Here is a 20,746-nt window from a genome sequence, read left to right as displayed (position 1 = left end):
TCCTGAACTCCAGGGAATACAGCTCAGGAGCTGCCAAACGTTCCTCAGACTTTCACTCCTGGAAACCTTCTCGTGAATTTTCTCCAAACTCTCTAATGTTAGTATATCCTTTCCAAAATAAGGAGCCCAAAACTGCACACAATACTCCAAGTGTGGTCTCACAAGTGCCTTATAGAACCTCAACATCACATCTCTGCTCTTACATTCCATACCACTAGAAATGAATGCCAACATAGCATTCACTTTCTGCACCACTGATTCAACCTGGAGGTCAACCTTTAGGGTAGCCTGCACAAGGATCTATCCCTTTACACCTCTGCATTTTGAGTTCTCTCCACATCTAAATAATAGTCTGCCCATTTATTTTGTCCACCAAAGTGCATAACCATACACTTTCCAACATTGTATTTCATGTGCCACTTCTTTCCCCATTCCCTTAAACTATCTAAGTCTCTCTGCAGGCTCTCTGTTTCCTCAGCATCATCTGCTCCTCCACCTATCTTTGTATCATCAGCAAATTTAGCCCCAAATCCATGAATCCCATAGCCAAATCATTGACATACATTGTAAAGAAACAACGGTCCCAATACCAGCCCCTGTGGAACTCCACTGGTAACTGGCAGTCATCCAGAATAGGATCCCTTTATTCCCACTCTCTGTTTTCTGCCGATCAGCCAATGTTCCACCCATGCTCGTAACTCCCCTGTAATTCCATGAGCTCTTATCTTGCCAAGGAGCCTCATATGCAACACCTTGCCAAAGGCCTTCTGAAGATCCAACTACACCACATCTACTGCATCTCCTTGTTTACCCTGCTTGTAATTTCCTCAAAAAAATTGCAGTAGGTTAGTCAGGCAGGACTTTCCTTTCAGGAAACCATGCTGGTTTGGTTTATCTTGTCATATGCCTCCAGATACTCTGTAATCTCATCCCTAGAAAATCAATTCCACCAACTTCCCAACCACTAATGTCAGGCTAAAATGTCTATAGTTTACCTTCTGCTGCCTCCCACCCTTCTTAAATAGTGGTGTAACATTTGCAATTTTCCAGTGATCCAGTACAATGCCACAATCTATCAATTCTTGAAAGATCATTGCTAATGCCTCTGCAATTTATCCAGCTACTTCCTAAAGAACCCAGGGGTGCATTTCATCAGGTCCAGGAGATTTATCCACCTTCAGACCATTCCTGAGCACCTTCTCAGTCGTAATTTTCACTGCACAGACTTCTCTTCCCTGACATGCTTGAATGTCCAGTATACTGCAAATGTCTTCCACTGTGAAGGCTGATGTAAAATATGCATTCAGTTCCTCTGCTGTCTCTGTGTCTCTCATTACAATACCACCAATGTCATTTTCTATTGGTCCAATATCTACTGTCATTTACCCTTTATTTATTTAAGAAAGCTTTTAGTAGCTTCTTTGATATTAGTAGCCAGCTTCCTTTTATAATTCATCTTTTCCTTCCTAATGACCTTCTTAGTTTCCTTCTGCAAGTTTTTAAAAGCTTCCCAATCCCTTATCTCTCACTAGTTTTGGCTTCCTTGTATGCTTTTACTTTGCTTTTGCTTTGGCTGTGACTTCATTTGTCAGCCATGGTAGTGTCCTTCTTCCATTTGAAAATTTCTTCTTATTTGCAATATATCTCTCTTGCACTTCCCTTATTTTTCACAGAGACTCAAACCATTGCTGCTCTGCTGTCCATCCTACTAGCGTCCCTTTCCAGTCAACATTGTTTAGTTGCCAATGTAATTTCCTTTATTCCACTGAAATACAGACACATTGGAATTTAGTTTCTCCTTCTCAAATTTCAAAGTGAACTCGATCATATTGTGATCACTTCTCCCTAAGGGTTCCTTAACCTGAAGCTCTCTTATCATCTCTGTATCATTGCACAACTCCCAATCCAGCACAGCTGGTCCCCTAGTGGGCTCAACAACAAGCTGTTCTAAAAAGCCATCCCTTAGATACTCTACAAATTCTCTCTCTTGAGGTCTAGTACTGGCGTGGTTTTCCCAATCCATAGATACATAGTGATCAGGGACGGGATTTCGAGAGCAGACTCATCTATGAGTTACTGAGCATGCTTGGAGTTGAGAACCCAAGGACAACTCCTTATCATCCGCAGTGTGATCCCCAGCCCAAGAGGTTTAATCGGACCTTGTTAGATATGCTCGGAACCTTGAAGATCAGCAAGAAGAAAAAGTGGAGTCAACATATTGGACATCTGATCCACTTCTACAACTGTACACGAAATGAAGCTACCAGATACTTGCCATATTATCCGATGTTTGGGCACGAGGCAATGTTACCCATCGACCTTTGTTTTGGGACTGATGAGGGTGAATTACCACCAAAGACCTATCAGAAGTATGTGTCTGATATGAGAAGGGAGCTGAAAATGGCTTATGAATTAGCTGGGGTCGCAGCTGCCAAGCAGAATGAAGGAAACAAGAGGAGGGATGATCAAAAGATTTGGTTCTCCCAACTCATGCCTGGACACCAAGTCCTCATAAAGAATTGGGGGCTACCTGGGTAGCATAAGTTAGCTGACCGCTGGGTGACTACGCCCTATGTAGTGAAGAGGGATGCAAGTTGCAGGAAGGCACGAGTGACAGACAGGCGGAGGCCTCGCCACGTAGGCCAGAAGTCTGATATTGAAGATGATGGGATAAGAAGGTCTCAGAGAGTTAGGAGACCCCCAGATAGACTGGCCCATGTAGCACTGGGGGAAGAGAGTGCTACGACTATCCCCCAGTGAGATATGGAACTACTGAAACACCCCGGTTTCCTTGGCTGTGTAAGTCTGGGGAAGACAACGTCCGGCCCCACAAAACTCATGAGATTGAGGCGCACCGGATCCCAGCCCAAACCTCAGTTTGTGTGAATGCTGTGTCGTTTGCTACCCTGTTAGAAATTAATGGCACAAAATAACAGACAGTACACCGCATACGATTACAGGAATTATATTTATGAATCTTAACTGAAGGGTTAGTAAAGAATATCAAAAAGAAAAGGGCCCATTCAAATTAAACAGTCAAATGTGCACAAGCTGGAGCTCTTCCACTCATGCGCAGGGTCCTCGATCAATGTGAAAGCACACGCCACCTTCCAAACGTAGCTCGCAACCCATCTTGAACAAACGGGTCCCCCACCGGATCGTATGCTACGAGCAATACTCCCCGGCAATGTTCCCTCTAATTTTTAGTAGTCAGTGTACGCAAAAATCTTATGTTGTGCAAATTTTTTTCCTGTGACAAAAGTAGGTGCGCACTGAATGCACACATGACACAGTTTATGTAGGTTTACAAAATATTTGACATAAAACTGCACAGAATAGCAGCAAGATAACATACATATTTAAGTCCCTCAGTTATTTTTTTCTCTCTCCTGCCTTTGGCATTTACCCATTCATTGTAAACTCTATCTAGACTAATAGAACTTCCATCCAATTGATAGCTTTTGATTCTCATTAACATATCCAAATGACATTCACCTAAACGGTTTCTCAGCTTGTTCTTGAGTTGATTCATTAGGCTAAAACCTCGCTCACAGTCCGCACTAGATACAAGAAAGGTTCCCCCAATGTCCATCAACTGTGCATGGTCGTAAAACTGTTCATTTTGAAGTACAAATGCCACCATTTGAGTAAAGTTTGAAATCAGTTCGGATTTAATTTTTTCTTTCACGAAAAATTTGAAATCATAAAACTCTCTATTACAGTATTTTCAGCTAGAAGATCATGATATTTTAGACATAAGGCATTAACTTGTTCATCACCAAATGTGAAGTCACAATCTGCAATCGCGGAGAAATCAAAAGCTGACCATTCTTGTACCTCCTCTCCAGGAAACCTTTCTTCTAAGTGAACACAAAGACTATTTATAAAAGTCAACAGCAAACTTGTATCTACTGTGACGTTTTTTTCATGTTGTTGGTTTAGCAAAATTTTAACTTTGTCACTCCACGAACCATTGTCTCCCAGATAGTGCTTTCTTGTCTTGTTAATTTTGCCTCATGCAAAATGAAGTGAATCAATCGGTGTCAGGCCACTCTTTTGCAGAATCTTGCACAGTGCAGCCAGTTCATCAGAGATATCACTTAAAACCTGTGAAGTTACTTTGTTTGTGATATTTATCAATTTCTTGTGACAGTATTTAACCACAGGGTTATTTGAATGATCTCTTTCAATATAAACTTAGTAAGCTATCTACAGGATTTGAAACAGATCTTTATAAACTTTACGATATGAACACTGTCCGCCAAAGATGGCTGCCGCCATGATGCAGCTGTACAATCCAGAACAGGAAGGGTGAGGTGACGTAAATTAGTGACGTGCATTGTGGTATTTGAAATCCGACTAACTAGTTAACAGAAACATTCAGCTAAAAGATTATTTTCAATAAGTCTAATTATTAATTACTACATTATTTTAGTTGGAAACTGGCATAAGCACCGGCCTGATGGGCCACGAGGCTCGTGACAGACTTTAACTTTTAACATTATTTTAGGTAACTAGCCTTTTGTGCGCACATTAATTTCCTTTGTGCCCTGGTTGGAAAACGTGTGTGTGTGTGCGTGCGCACATGCGCACAGCTTAGAGGGAACATAGCTCCCCAGTGTCTTCTCTCTTCATCTCCTCTTGAACAAAATCCCAAGACCAATGTTACTGTCCCTCACCAAGAAAAACCTCCTGCTAATTGGATGGAACACATTCCACATCATCCCTTATCTGCAACAATAACCCACACAGACTGGAAGCAGAACAAACAGTTCTTACAGAGCTGCTGAATGAAATACCTACAGTATAACAGTAAAAAATATGAACCAGGGCATTACACTACCATTTACAAATAGACTAGAGGCTCTCACATCACGGGATTCTTTTGGAAACGGTGTTATTAATATGGAATGACAAATTATTTCAAAGTCATGAGGACATGACTAATTTGGAGGGGGGAGAGTGTAATGCCCTGTTTCACATTTTTACTGTTGTGCTGTATGTATTTCATTTAGCAGCTCTGTAAGAGCAGTCTGTTCTGTTTTCAGCTTGTTTGGGTCATTGCTGAAGATAAGGGATGAGGAGAACTGTGTACCATCCAATTAGGATGGTGGAGCTGAGGGGACGTTTCTCTGGGGAGAGGCGCTAAGGCTAGGCTTAGGGCTTTTGTTCAGCTGGAGCTGAAGATAGAAGACGCTGGAGAGAGGAGGTCATAGAATTCGACCTGAAGGGGACCGTGATTAATCGAAGCCAAGGGCGAGACCGATCAAGGTTTGGTCAATATGATGAAAATCTGAGCTCCAACTTATACACATTTGATTGTTTAATTAAAATGGGCCCTTTCTGTTTTGTTTTTCTTTACTAACCCTTTAGTTAAGATTGATATATATATAATGCCTTGACTCGTATGCAGTGTACTGTCTGTTATTTCATGCATTAATTTGTAACAGGGTAGCAAATTACACAGCATCCACACAAACTGGGTTTGGTGTGGGAGAGCCGTCTCAATCTCTCAAATTTGGTGGGACCAGAGAGTGTCTTCCCTGGACTTATGCAGCCAAGGAAACCTCAGGATTTCAACTGTTACAGCTGGTCACTGTTCCAATGGTTACAGTTACAGCCAGTCACTCTACAGCCATTCACTGTTACAGTGGTCACAGTCATAGCCAGTCACTCTACAGCTGGTTACAGTTACAGCCAGACGCATTTACATCTGGTCACAGTTACAGTGGTCAGAGTTACAGGCATTCATTGTTACAGTAGGTCACAGTTATGATCATCCCTGTTACAGCCTATCACTGTCACAGCTGGTCACTGATACAGCCAGTCACAGATTCAGAAGGTAACTGTTACAGCCGGTCGCAGTTACAGCCATTCACAGATCCAGCAATAACAGTAAGAGCTGGTCACAGTTACAGCTGGTCACTGCTGCAGCCGGTCACTGGTGCAGCCAGTCACAGTTATGGATCATCACTGTTACAGTTACAGTCAGTCACAATTACATTCTGTCACAGTTACAGTCAGTCATAGTTACAGCCGGGCACAGTTATGGATGCTCACAGTTAGAGCCAGTCAACTTTAATAACTGTCACTGCTACAGCTGGTTACAGTTATGGATGGTCACTGTTCCCGCTTGACATGCCAAATCTCTTCAAACTCCTAATGAAGTATAGCTGCTGTCTTGCCTTCTTTATACCTGCAACAACGTAGGAACATAGAAACAGAGAAAACCTACAGCACAATACAGGCCCTTCAGCCCACCATGCTGTGCCGAATGTGTACTTACTTTAGAGATGACCCATAGCCCTCTATTTTTCTAAGTTCCACCTACCTGTCCCAGTATCCATGTACCTAAGTTCCATGTACCTATCGTATCTGCCCCCATCACGACACTGGCAGTCTGTTCAACACACTCACCACCCTCTGAGTAAAAAACTTATCCCGATATCTGATCTGTACCAACATCCAAGCACCTTAAAACTGTGCCCTCTCATGATAGCCATTTCAGCCCTGGGAAAAAGCCTCTGACTATCCACATGATCAATGCCTCTCATCATCTTATACACCTCTATCAGGTCACCTCTCATCCTCCATTGCTCCAATGAGAAAAGTCCGAGTTTATTCAACCTATTCTCATAAGGTATGCACCCCAATCCAGGCAACATCCTTGTAAATCTCCTCTGCACCCTTTCTATGGTTTCCACATCCTTCTTGTAGTGAGGTGACCAGAACTGAGCACAGTAACCCAAGTAGGGCCTGACCAGGGTCCTATATAGCTATAATATTACCTCTCAACTCTTAAACTCAATCCATCGGTTGTTAAAGGCCAATATGCCGTATGCATTCTTAACCACAGAGTCAACCTGCGTGGCAGCTTTGAGTGTCCTATGGACTCGGACCCCAAGATCCCTCTGATCCTCCACATTGCTAGGAGTCTTACTATTAATACTATATGTTGCCATCATACTTGACCTACCAAAATGAATCACTTCACACTTATCAGGGTTGAACTCCATTTGCCACTTCTCAGCCCAGTCTGCATCATATCGATGTCCCACTGTAACCTTACAGCCTTCCACACTATCCACAACACCCCCAACCTTTGTGTCATCAGCAAATTTACTAAATCATCCCTCCACTTCCTCATCCAGGTCATTTATAAAAATCACGAAGGGAAGGGGTCCCAGAACAGATCCATGAGGCACACCACTGGTCTCCAACCTGCATGCAGTATATGACCTGTCTACAACCATTCTGGATCCACAAAGCAAGGTTCCCTTGGATCTCTTGCCTCCTTACTTCCTCAATAAGCCTTGCATAGGATACCTTATTAAAAGCCTTGCTGAAATCCATATACACTATATCTATATATACATTATATCAGCTATATCTACTGCTCTACCTTCATCAATGTGTTTAGTCACATCCTCAAAAAATTCAGTCAGGCTTGTAAGGCATGACCTGCCTTTGACAAAGTCATGCTGACTATTCTTAATCATACGATGCCTCTCTAAATGTTCATAAATCCTGCCTCTCAGGATCTTTTCCATCAACTTACCAACCACGGAAGTAAGACTTATTGGTCTATAATTTCCTTGGCTATCTTTACTCCCTTTCTTGAATGAGGGAACAACATCTGTGAGCCTCCAATGCTCTGGAACCTCTCTCGTACTCACTGATGATGCAAAGATCACTGCCAGAGGCTCAGTAATCTCCTCCCTCGTCTCCTACAGTAGTCTGTGGTACATCTCATCCTGTCCTGGAGACCTATCCAACTTGATGATTTCCAAAAGCTCTAGCACATCCTCTTTCTTAATGTCTGTATGCTCAGGGTTTTCAATCCGCTGTAAGTCATCCCTATAATTTCCAAGATACTTTTCCATAGTGAATACTGAAACAAAGTATTCAATGGTGATGGCATGAGTATGTGCTGTTTGTGCATGTTGATCCCATTGCTCAGTTCACCTAAAGCCTGATTAATACTGGCCTGAGGTGGAATGTAGACGGCTACCAAAATGACCCCGGAGAACTACCGTAGTCAGTAAAAAGGACGGCGCTTAACTGCTGGATATTCCAGGTCTGGTGAGCAGAATTGGGACAGCACTGATATATTTGTGCACCAAGGAGAGTTGATCATGAGGCATACTCCACCACCCCTGCTTTTGAGAGACTCTATCGATCTATCCTGACGGTGTATAGTAAACCTGTCAATTTGAATCGCTGCATGCGGTAAGGAAGGGGTTAACCAGGACTCAGTGAAACAAAGGACACACGCGGTCCTAATGTCCCTCTGATTCAGCACCCTTGCTCTGAGATCATCAATTTTATTCACCAGAGACTGCATGCTTGCCAGCAAGATAGTTGGTATAAGGAGCTTAAATCCCCATTTCCTTAAATGCACTTGTAACCCCATTCTACAGCCACACTTCCACTGTTTAATAATTAACTATCTGTTTGTATTTTAAATAGTTCTATGTGTACATAACAGTTTAATATGCCTCTAGTGGCTATACGGTGTATAATTCTGGAAATCTCAAGAAGCTTCTTTGTTCTGCATTACTTGAATAAATGTTTTCTCATTGGTTATCTTGGTGGTGGAGTATTGAACAATAACTTTCTATTTGATGAACTCTTATCTACAGATTTGAATGGGGTTTTCCTTGTCAGTGAGGCCAGACCCTCTGTTGGTTGGGGTTGACCATGGACGCTGCATCGTAGCTGTCTATGTGATACACAAGCTCGGGCAGTATGATCTGGAGATCAGGCTGTTGCCCATGCAGCAGCTCCCCCTCTCCACACAGCAGGTGAATCCAAAGGAGCAGCAGAAACTGATATTTTGGCACCAGTGGTGTCACAGGAGTTGCATTCAGCATTGAGCTCAACGTTTGACTGCCTTAGGATCTCCAGCTCCAGACTTTTTCCTCGGGTTTACTTCCAATGCCTTCCCATCATCAATGGCTATACTGCAAGGCATCAGATGTTTTAGATCAGAGTTTTCTTTCTATAGATGAGCTGGCAACCATGACTGATGACCCCATCTGCCCAAAGTGACTGGTTCTAAGGCACCAGTAACCCGGCTTTGTCCCTTCTCCTGTCACAGTCATAGAGTCAGCGAGTCTGTACTGAACCATTTAGCCTGCCTAGTCTCACCAACCTACACCCAGACCATAGTGCTCCCATCCATGTACCTATCCAAACTTCTCTTCAAAATCACAATCACTTCAACCACTTGAGATGGCAGCTCATTCCACACTCTCACCACCAACTGAGTGAACAAATTTCCTCTCATGTTCCTCTTATACATTTCATCTTTTACCCTTAACCTATGACCTCAGGTTGTCATGTCACCCAACCTCGGTAGAAAAGGCCTGCTTGCATTTACCCTATCTATACCCCTCGTCATTTTGTATATCTCTCAGATTGAGGAAAATCTCTCCTCAGTCTTTTACGTTCTAGGGAATAAAGCTCTAATCTATTCAATCTTTCCTTACAACTCAAGTCCTCCAGACCTAGCAACATCCTTGTAAATTTTCTCTGTAGTCTTTCAACCTTGCTTACATCTTTTTTGTAGGTAGTTGACCGGAACTATAAAATTTCAACATCTCTACACATATGCTTGAAACATTGATCTGTGAAGGCCAATGTGACAAATCTTTCTTTATAACCGTATCTACCTGTGACACCACTTTCAAAGAATTATGGACCCGTTTTCTCAGATTCCTTTGTCCTACTGCACTCCTCAGTGCCCTGTGCAAGACCTACCCTGGCTGGCCCCCCAGAAGTGCAAAACCTCACACTTCCCTGCATTAAAATCCATCTGCCATTTTTCAGCTAATTTTACCAGCTGGTCCAGATCCTGCTACAAGATTTGATAGTTTTCCACACTGTCCACTACACCCCCAGTCTTCGTGTCATTGGTTATCTTGGTTAGCTGATCCAATTAACCACATTATCATCCAGATGGTTGATATAGATGACAAGCAACAATGGACTCACCACTGGTCCCTGAAGCACTCCACTGGTCTCAGGCCTCAAGTCAGAGTGGAAATGATATGCTTTTCCCGCAAATCCAAAGTCCAGTTCAATTTGCTACCTCATCTTGAATGCCAAGTGACTGAAGCTTCATGTGGAACCTCCCATGTGGAATCTTGTCAAATGTAGACAACATGCACCACCTTGTCTTCATCATCTTTCCGGTAACTTCCACGAAAAACTCCATAAGATTGATTAGTCATGACCTACCATGCACAAAGTTATACTGACAGTCCCCAGTTAGTCCCTGTCTATCCAAATACTCATATATCATGTCTGTTAGAATGCCTACAATACTTTTCCCACTACTATTGTGACACTCACAGGACTATAATTTCCTGGTTTATTCTTAGAGCCTTCCTTAAACACCGGAACAACACTACCTATCTACCAATCGTCCAGTACCTCACTTGTCACTAAGGATGATTTCAATATCTCTGTTAGGGCCCCTGCAATTTCTGCAATTCTTCTCAAAGGATCTGATTGAACATCTTGTCAGACCCGGAGGATATGTCCATCGTAAGTTGCCTCAATATAGCAACCACCACCTCCTCTGTCATCCGTATAGGTTCCATGACCTCACTGCTGTTTTGCCTTACTTTTATAGCCTCTGCGATGATCTCCTGAGTAAATACAATCCATTTAAAATTTCTCCCATCTCTTTCAGCTCCACACATAGATTACAATTCTGATCTTCCAAAGGACCTACCTTTCCCCCTTGCAATCCTTTTGTTCTTAACGTATCTGTAGAAGCCCTTATAATTCTCCTTCATCTAGTCTACTCGAGCAATATCATGCCTTCTGTTAGCCTACCTGATCTTTTTCTTTAGAGTTCTCTTGCATTTCTTATACTCAGGTACTTCAATTGTTCCTTCATGCCTGAACCTGTTATGCACCTCCTTTTATTTCTCAGCCAGGGCCTCAATAACCACGGTTCCCTAAACCTTTTATCCTTGCCTCTTATTCTGTCAGGCGCATACAAGATTTGTACTCTCAAAATTTCACTTTTGAAGGCCTCCCACTTACCACCTTTGCCAGAAACAAGCCTGTTCCAACCTACACTAGCCAGATCCTTTCTGATATTATCAAAATTGGCCTTTCTCCAATTTAGAATCTCAAGTTGATGACCAGATTATCCTTTTCATTAATTGATAGTAATGGCATTACCTTTTACAGTACAGGAGTCGCCATCAACATGTGGAAAGTTAAAATGATCCATCACCACAGCTTTATTTTTTAGATTAGATTTGGGTTTGTTTCTTATCACAGAATGTATGCAGTCTGCAATCTGAAATTCGTACTCTTCACAAGCATCCACAAAACAAGAGAACCCATAAAATGAATGGAAGAGCATTGAAGCCCTGAAGCCCCCCATCCTTTGCAAAAGCAGCAATAAAAACATTAACCCCCCCAACCCACCCCCACTGTGCAAGCAACAGCAAAAACCAGTCTGTGATCCCTCTGCAAATTTATTCCTCTAAATCCTGTGGACTGCTGTGTCCTCTAAGAATGGAAAATACACTTGGACTGAAATGTTAAATGTCCTGTGCTATCACCAGTGGGATCATCAGTTGATCTGCCACCTGTCTTCAGGAGCTTCAGCCCACTTATGATCAAGACTCCCTCGAGGTGGTGGGCCAGCAGTGCTAAAGCACCACCTCCCACTGGTGAGCTTAAAAACTTGGCATCTGCCTCAGTCAGAGTTGTTGGTCGCTTCCATCCAACAGATGGTCTGCTCTTTAGGTGTTTATGCAACTACTGAAGGGTTTGCAAAAGATGTATACACTGTCCGAATATCTGCCCCTCTGGAGATACTTGGTCCACACCCATGATAATCCTTTCTCTGCTGCAGCCCTGCTGGTTGACTTGATCTCTCTTCTAGTGAAGCCAAGGTCACGCAGCCACTTCTGGAAAGTGAAAACAGTAAAGCGACGGCAACCTACTTTGAATGGGTAGCATGAGATCTTCCACGCTCTGTCTCTGCACTTTGATCTTAATTCTGCATACTTGGTTAACTTGCACTCATGGGCTTCATTGATGTTGTCTCCCCAATAACCACTTCCCTACTGGTGTCAGACCATACGATTATATCTGGAGGCAATGTGGTGAAAGCTATTTGCTCCAAGAAACTGCCTTTCCCATTCGGGTCAGTCTTGACACACCAATCATTGACTGAAGAAAGTATGCTTGATTGTGAGCCTGCGCTGTACACCCTTGACTTGGAGCCTTCTTTCATAAATGATATGCGATGTTCTGTGCAGCATGGGGCATGAGATAAGTTGTGCTGCAGTACTCTCTGCTCAACCGCTTCTGTTACAACTTTGAGAATGTTGTTATGTCTCCAAGTGCACATGCCACTGGAGAGATTGACTCTGCATGCACTCAAGACATGTTGAAATCTTCCCTTCTCGCCACAAGCAGCACACCTGTCTGTCTTATCTTCATACCAGGTGCTGAGGTTGACAGGTGTTGGGAGCAGATCGTACGCTGCTCTGTATAGAAAGCAAATGTGGAGCAGTTCCATCTGCCACAGAACATTCTAAGATAGATGTCGTTGTTCAACACTTTCCCACCTGGTCCAAGCCCCTTGTTTGGCCAGGCCAGCTGTTTTAGTTAACCTCTTCTCCTCTTCTAACTCTCCTATTTCTTGTGTTATAAGCTCACAGCGCTCCTTACCTGTAGAAGATGACCACCACTTGTGGGTTGTCCATCCAAGTCCCTGGCAGCCTAGCTGGATGGCCCCAACCATCTCCTTGTACTTCAATCTAGATTCTGCCTCATCAACTGCTACATGGGCTGACCACTTCCTGCCTGATCTCACATTCGGCTGGGTGTTCTTGAAGACAGGGTCTTTTGAGTCCCGGAGCATCAAGAATGATCTTACCTTGGCTACCTTGACCTCTTCAACAAGGGATTGCACTGGGATGGTAAGCTTTGTCTGGTTACTGTGGATTGCAACATTGGTAAGGCTGCTTGGTACTCCAAGCCACTTCTTCACATACCCGTTGATCTTCTGTTCCATTGCCTCAACATGGGACATTGCCACTTCATAGACAGTTAGTGGCCACATTATCCGTGGCATCTGTCCGTACTGCAAGCACCACAACTTCAACTTGCCAGGCAAGCCACACTTGTCGACAGACATCAGACCTCTGCTGATCTGTTCTCCTGTCTCTTGAACCCTCTTTGTGTCTCTCAGCTCCTGTGTACCATTGCCCGAGGTTCTTAACTGGTTGGTCTTGAATGGATGGAATCTCCTCTCCACAAAAGGTGAAATGAAAGTCAACTAGCTCCTAAGAACAAGGCTCCTTGACTTCTAGGTCTTCATTTCATTCTTCCCCAATCCATTAGCTCCTCGAGTCTAGATTGTACACTTGCCACTGCCTCTGTGCTGGGATCCAAAAGGGTGAGATCATCCATGAATGCTCGTATTGGTAGTAACTTCCCTCCGCCATCAAGTGCAGCACCTGGTCCCACTGATTCTGCAGCCCTCACAATGACCTCCATGGCTAACACAATGGGTGAAATCACACATATCATTGGGATTCCAACATCGAAGCTCTGCCACCTAGTTGTAAACTGATGAGTGGGAAACCTCATTCGGAAATCGTTGTTGTACTGCATAACAAAGTTCCTCACCTTAGCAGGAATCCATAGGAATTCCATCACAAACTCAATTAGGGCATGGGGAACAGAACCATACGCATTTGCAAGATGAAGCCAAACTACAGCCAGATTTCTTCTCAACCTCTTCGACTCCTGGATGGTATGCTATATCAGACTAGTATGTTCAAGGCATCCTGGGAAGCCTGGTATTCCTGCCTTCTGCACAGACGTATTTACCAATCCATTCTCTATCACAAATGAAGATATTCTTTCTGCTAGAATGCCAAACATAATCTTCTCCTCTACATTCAGGAGTGAAATTAGTTGGAACTGATTCAATGTAGTAGAATTCTCTTCCTTTGGGATGTAAACTCCTTCAGCCTCACTCCATGACAAAGGAACAACACCTTGTCTCCGCACCATCTTTAACAATCTCCACAATTATTTCCTCAGCTCTTCACACTTCTTGAACACCTTATATGGCATTCCATGAGGTCCTGGCACTGAACCTGACCTTGCCTTTCTGATGAACGGTTCAACCTCTGCCAGTTTGGGTTCTGACAGATCGAACTTCACTCCTGGCTTGGTAGGCTTCACAAGCCCTGAAATGTCAAGCAAAGGAGCCTCCTGCTGTTCGTTAGAGTATGTGGTTGCCAGGTGATCCTCAAGTTCTTGTTGTGAGATGTTAAACTGCCCGCTTTTACTTTGTTCAAACAATTTCTTTGTGAACTGGTGAGGGTTCTCAAAGAATGACTTTCTTGCCTTCTCTCTCTTCTTTCTCTTTTTACGTTGTGGCTCTGCACGACGGAGTGATGCTAACTTTAATCGAAAATGCTCTCGGAGATCAGCAAGCCCTCGCTTGTCAGCCTCACTTGTTACCTTCCACCTCTGTCTCAATGATCTAAGCTCTCTGCTCAACCTATTAAACTCTCTTTGGTGCCTGCCTGGTGTCTGTGTTGGCTTTGCTTTCTTAAACTCAACCAAACCGGTGCTTTCCAACATTGTAAATCATATCGCCATCACTTCCAACTTTCTCTTTGATGTTCCCCTGAGCGTGTTCTCCAACATCATACTGATATCCTCATCAAACACACGCCAAGCCTTCTCATTTGCCATTGCTGGCCACTTGACCTTCCTCTTCTTCTCTACCTCCTCACCACCGCCATCATGCGAAGAATCTACCTGGGTACTGTGGTCTGAAACCTGACCTGGGTTATCTCTCGTCTGACCTGGGGTATGATGACTCTCTCCAAAGCGAATCGCTGTGGCTTGTGAATCAGTGGTTGAAAAGACTTCATCATCTGTGCTTGGTGAAATAATTTCAACTTCATCCACTGGGATGGAATAGCGCTTCATCTATAATATAGCCCCATTAACATGGTCATACCTTTCCTAATTCTCATTTTCACCCATAAAGCCTCACTAGATGACTTGTCCAGTCTGTCTGAGACCTTCTGTAACATTTTCCCTGACTAGTAATGCCACCTCTCCCCATTTAATCCTTCCCGTCTAAAGCAATGGAACCCCAGAATATTGAGCTGCTAGTCTTACCCCTCCTGCAACTGTCTAACTAATGATTACAATAAATGCCATGTGTTGATCTACACCCTGAGCTCCTCTGCCTTTCCTACAATACTTCTTGCATTGAAATATATACATCTCAGGCTGGTGTTCACACCATGCTCAGCATTTTGATTCCTGACTTTGTCAAAGGTCTTAATAACATCTGTCTCCACAACTTCCCAACTATCTGTTCTGGCACCCTGGCTCCCATCCTCCTGCAACTCTAGTTTGAACTCTCCCCCTTCCCCCCAACAGTGCAGTACTAGCAAGCCTTCCCACTGGGATATTAGTCCCCCTCCCGTTTCAGTGTAAACCACATCTGTACAGGTTCAGCCTTCCTTGGAACAGAGCTCAATGATCTTTAACCTAACGCTTAACTCTCTGAACTCATTTTACACAACTTTGTCACTCTTCCTTCCTATATCATTGGTACATACACGGACCAAGAACTCAGGCTGTTTAAGGATGCCGAGGACTCGATATGAGATGTTCTGGATCCTGGTGCTTGGTAGGCAACATACCGCCTAGAAGCGCAAACACAAGGAAACCTGCAGATGCTGGAGTTCCCAGCAACACACATAAAAATTGCCGGTGAACACAGCAGGCCAGGCAGCATCTATAGGAAGAGGTACTGTCGAAGTTTCGAGCCGAGACCCTTCGTTAGGACTAACTGGAGGAAGAGATAGTAGGAGATTTGAAAGTGGGAGGGAAGATTTACAAGAATATTGCCAGGTTTGGAAGGCCTGAGTTAATAGCGAGAGATTGGACAGGTGAGGATTCCTTGGAACTTAATGGCGGTGATCATACAGTGGTATTGAAAACCATGAGAGGGCAAAGATGGCCACAGCCTTTTCCCAGGGCAGGAGAGTCCAGATGTTCTCCAGTTGCTGGTCACTGCTGCTCATCTACCTGTATCTTCAGTGACTCGGTCCCACATTCTGCACTGGGCAGGGTTCAATGGTGTTTAGAGCAGGGAATCGGAACAATTATCCTCGCTGGTTAATGCTGGTGTTTCTGTGCAACACCAGCTTTCTCCCGCCCCTGTCCATCACACCCCTCTCTATCCTTCTAATTCATCCATATCTGATTATTGAGCCATTCCCAGTGGGGGTGGGGTTAGTTCCACCTTCTCTCTCTCTCTGGGGGAGAAGTTTCCCTGAGTTCTTTCTGATCTCTCAGTGACTACCCTGTATTAATGACCCTATATCCAGTTCCAGACACAAGTGGAGGTATCTTATCCCCATCAGACACGTCTGTAACCTTCTGTCCCACAGGACAACCCTGAGACTTCCCTTTCCCAGCCGGTGCAGTGATTCTGATCTGTGACTATTCAGTGTGAACCTTCACTTCACCACGGTGACCAGAACCATGTGTAGTCTCCCAGAAGTTGGCTGAACAAAGCTCTTTACAAAGTCAACATAATCCCTTCACTTTCCATTCTGTCTCACTGGACAGGATCCGAGGCTTCTGTTGACTTCTGTGTGATGTTATTAATCTCCGTCGGTGTCGGTGTCACTGAGCACAGCTGGTCCAGTGGGTAGGCTTGGAGTGAGGAAGTGTGTATCATCTCCGTGTTCCTGCACTGTGCTCCCACTCCTGCAGGGAGGAATGTCAGTTAGTGTACAACTGATAGAGACCGTCTGTATTTCCTGTTCCAGGAACTCCTGCAGGAGGAGGCTGGTGATCACCTGACACACTCATCGTTTGGGGTATCTGCTGCCCAGACCCAGCCTGAAATGTTGCTGCTCCCCACGTCTGCCCTGACCTGCTCTGAACACATTACTGAATACAACCCATCCGGTTCTGAGAAGCTCTGACTCCAGAAACAAACTGCAGACCCTCATCCTGAACGAGGGCGTTTGATCACAGTTATTGCACTGAAATTGTGTTGTGTTGCCTGCTCAGACCCTCTGTCTGCCCCACTGATGGTCACTAAAAGAGTGATAGTGATGTGACTCCTGTGATGTGTACTACCCTCTGTCAGTGATGAAAATTACCCTGAACAGCCCATCTGCTCATGATCAGCCAACGTGGAGAGTGGAGGAGTGGGATGGAGAGGAACATACTCAAAATGCTGGCCAAACTCATCAGATGAGGCAGCATCATCAATGGATGTAATCAGTCGGGTTCTGGGAAAGACCCATCATCGGGAATGGGAAGGAAGAGGGCAGATCCAGAATAAGGAGGTGGAAACCAAATGTGTTTCCAGGGGCACGACTTTGACTTCATTGATGGCATGGAAGATTCCACATTCCAAGTTCACGCCAGTAACACTCCCAGAATCTTTCTCCACTACATTGCTGACTGCATTGATGCAGCTTCCTTCACCCATTCTGATCTCATCAATTTCAGAAACCTTGCCTCCAGCTTCCACCCTGTCCTGGAAATAACTTGGCCCATCTGCAACACCTCCCTTCCCTTTTTTCAGACACTGTGTTTGATGTCCTGTTCTGTGAGGTTTCTCTTCAAATGGGTTCCAGGGTGTTTCTCTGTTTTGCGGCTGCCTGCCCGCTGATAAATCTCAAAGTTGTATATAATATATATAATGACCTGGTTAGGATTTCACTACTATGCTGTGAGTTATTTTATTTTAGTAGTTTTCTACAAAAACAATGTGTGCTGCCAATAAGAGTGTTTTGGCTCTGGCTAAAGATAAGGAGCCATGTTGTTCAACTTAGGAATGTTGTCAGCCAGTCAGGATTGTCTTGGCATGTGTTGTAACTTTCTGCCCAGTGGGATGCAAGAGAAGATTAGAGAACTGGGAGGAATGAGATTTCTGAAGGACTGTAAGTCTAGTTTGGGTCTTTTCGTTGGGGAGGAAGAGAGAAGAGCATCAGGGAAGATGCCGGGACGATCCCATCTAATGCAAGGAGTGTTTTGGGAGATAAAGGATTCCAAGAAGGGAAGTTCTGCCTGTGGTTGGCAATGGGAATTTAGCGCTGTGAGCAACGTGATACACACAGTTACTACAGAAACGTTCCAGTGCTTATGTGCACATTTAGACTGGTTTAACTATAATAGGCCCCTTTCCCCCCCCCTTTCCTATTAATCGTTTGGTAAAGTTGAAAACTGGTAAATATACTTCCTTTGTGTACGATCTGACATTTATTGGTGACCAATAATTGTGTGTGGACAGTAATAACACAGCATTTGCGACAATCAACATCCTTAATTTGAACATCCCAACGTTCCGGTTTGGTTGAAGCCTGAATTATTCCGACTCTAGACGTATTTTGCTTATGGAAGCTGCCCTTCTCACCACTGAGTCATGTGGCTGTTCGCAGAGTTAGTGAACGAGTTAAGTTGTTATACAAGCCCCCGTAAGGGGGTTGCATCTACATAATTTGATAATAAATGTACTTTGAACTTTATCTTGACTATTCCTCTCCCATCAGTTTCTCTGCCTCCACCTCATCTGTCCTCATGTTGAGGTGTTCCATTCAAGGATATTCAAGATGCTGTTGGACTCTGATGTTCTAATCTAAGGTTCTTTTAGAAGTCAGGAGTTTTTTCAAGAAGGGAGACTCATAGAGTGAGCTGTACTTTGGCGTCGCTCCATACCCTTTACTTTTTTACATGTAACCACTCTTATTTACTTTACCTATACTGACACTAAACGAATTATACTACAAATATATCGTCGAACTTTGACTTTTACTTACTGAAAATGCACACCATAGGACGAGAAGCTAAAAATGGAAAGGGTCCTGGCAGGGATGGAAAAAAAGATGGTGATCCTGGAACAGCGAAGGAAGTTTCGGTAGCTATGGAACTAATGAAGAAACTTCTAGAAGATACAGTTAATCGAAGACTCACCACAATTGAAGAAGTGTTGAAGTCGATGCAAGAAGATTCAAGAATATTCAGATGTGAACTCGATCAACATCAAGTCAGAATTTCGGAACTAGATGTAGAGGGCTGCAAAAGGGATAGAAAAATTGAAACTCTTGAAAAAAGTCTAACTTCGGTAACTCAGCAACTGGATCGCTATCAAGCTAAGATTATCGATCTTGAAACTCGCTCCTGAAGACAGAATTTGTGAATAATCAGTCTTCCTGAAGATGTTGAGACGGGAGATCCTACCAAATATTTCTCAAAATTGCTAATGGATGCGTTTGGCTCCAATATATTGGAGGAGCCCCCACTATTAGATTGCACACATCGTTCATTTCGTTTTAATCCAGAGAATGTGGCCAGACTGAGACCAATTATTATTCGGTTTCATTATGTCCATGATAAGGATTGAGTTATCCGAGCTGCTCGGAAGAAAGGTATGATCGAATTTCGAGATTTCAAGTTCAGAATTATTGAAGACTACAGCCAAGACGTACTGAAAAAATGGATGGCTTTTAAACCACAGATGGCAGAACTTTATCGCTGGGGCTATAAAATAGCATTACTGTTTCCAGCCCTCCAAGAGTGGTTATGCCGGACAACTCACGTAGCCTGTTTAAAAATCCGATGGAAGCCCAAAGTTTCCTTAATACTCTGTCGTCCTCTGCAGAGGATTAACTAATGTATTGCTTTGTTTTTTTTCTCTCGTCTTTTATTTGTATAGTTCGAGGGTTTTTTTTCCCTTGATCTTGCAATGTAGGTTCGCTTTATATTCTTAAATGATATGATGCTTTTCTGTTAGTGACCTTGTATATCTTACTCTTAATACTTTTTGAAAGTTATTTAGCTACAATGTTAATGTTGGTTTTCTTTTTGAAATGTTACTGGAGTATTATATTTGAAAATGGTGGATTGTTTTCTTCTTCTCCTCAGAATCCTTTCTGTCTCTTCCAATCATTTATACATGAAAAATTAATATAGTAATATGATCTAACGTTTGATGTTCTTCGAAATATGAGTAAGAAGGAACTATTCAATGCTTATAATCGTTTTAAGCTGTTTCTTACTGTTATAGCTATTTTTTACTTTTTTTTTGAATAATTTTGAATATACTCTCACTTTGCCCTCCAGATTTACCTCCAGTGCATTCTTGATATTTTTATAGTCAGCATGAGATTTACTTGTCCCCAACTTAAACGCAACATATTACACACAAAATGCTGGAGGAACTCAGCAGGTCAGGCAGCTCCTGTGGAAAAGGGCAAACAGAATGCATCTACACCCTTGTTATGCCATGAGTCGTGCCCCAATCCTTGCTTCTCACCGTTACACTGAAGCTTCTCTGGGCTCTTTTCGCTCTTCTCTTGCGTGCGGGTTGAAGATGTCAAATGATCTGGTTGCTCACTGCTCAATGAGGAAGTCTCACTACCCTGCGGATCCTCGCTCGACCCTAGTGCACAACACACACATCAGATAGAAACCTGTAGCCTGGGATTTGGTGTTGATGTTACCTTAGAACCGATGGGGATCTTCTGTTCTGACCCTCTCTCCCTCCCATACTCCCATCCCGGAGCGGTTACTGGTTGACTGGGGTACAGTTCTGACAGACTCCCATCACTCCCACCCCAGACACACACGTTCCATATGGGAAGTTTACAGTGAAACGTGACATGTGGATGGGGAGAGGCAGGTTTTACCCACCGGGACAGGA

Source organism: Mobula birostris, unplaced genomic scaffold (assembly GCF_030028105.1).
Source record: "Mobula birostris isolate sMobBir1 unplaced genomic scaffold, sMobBir1.hap1 scaffold_458, whole genome shotgun sequence".
Lineage (NCBI taxonomy): Eukaryota > Metazoa > Chordata > Chondrichthyes > Myliobatiformes > Myliobatidae > Mobula > Mobula birostris.
Note: the sequence above shows the minus strand (reverse complement) of the source record.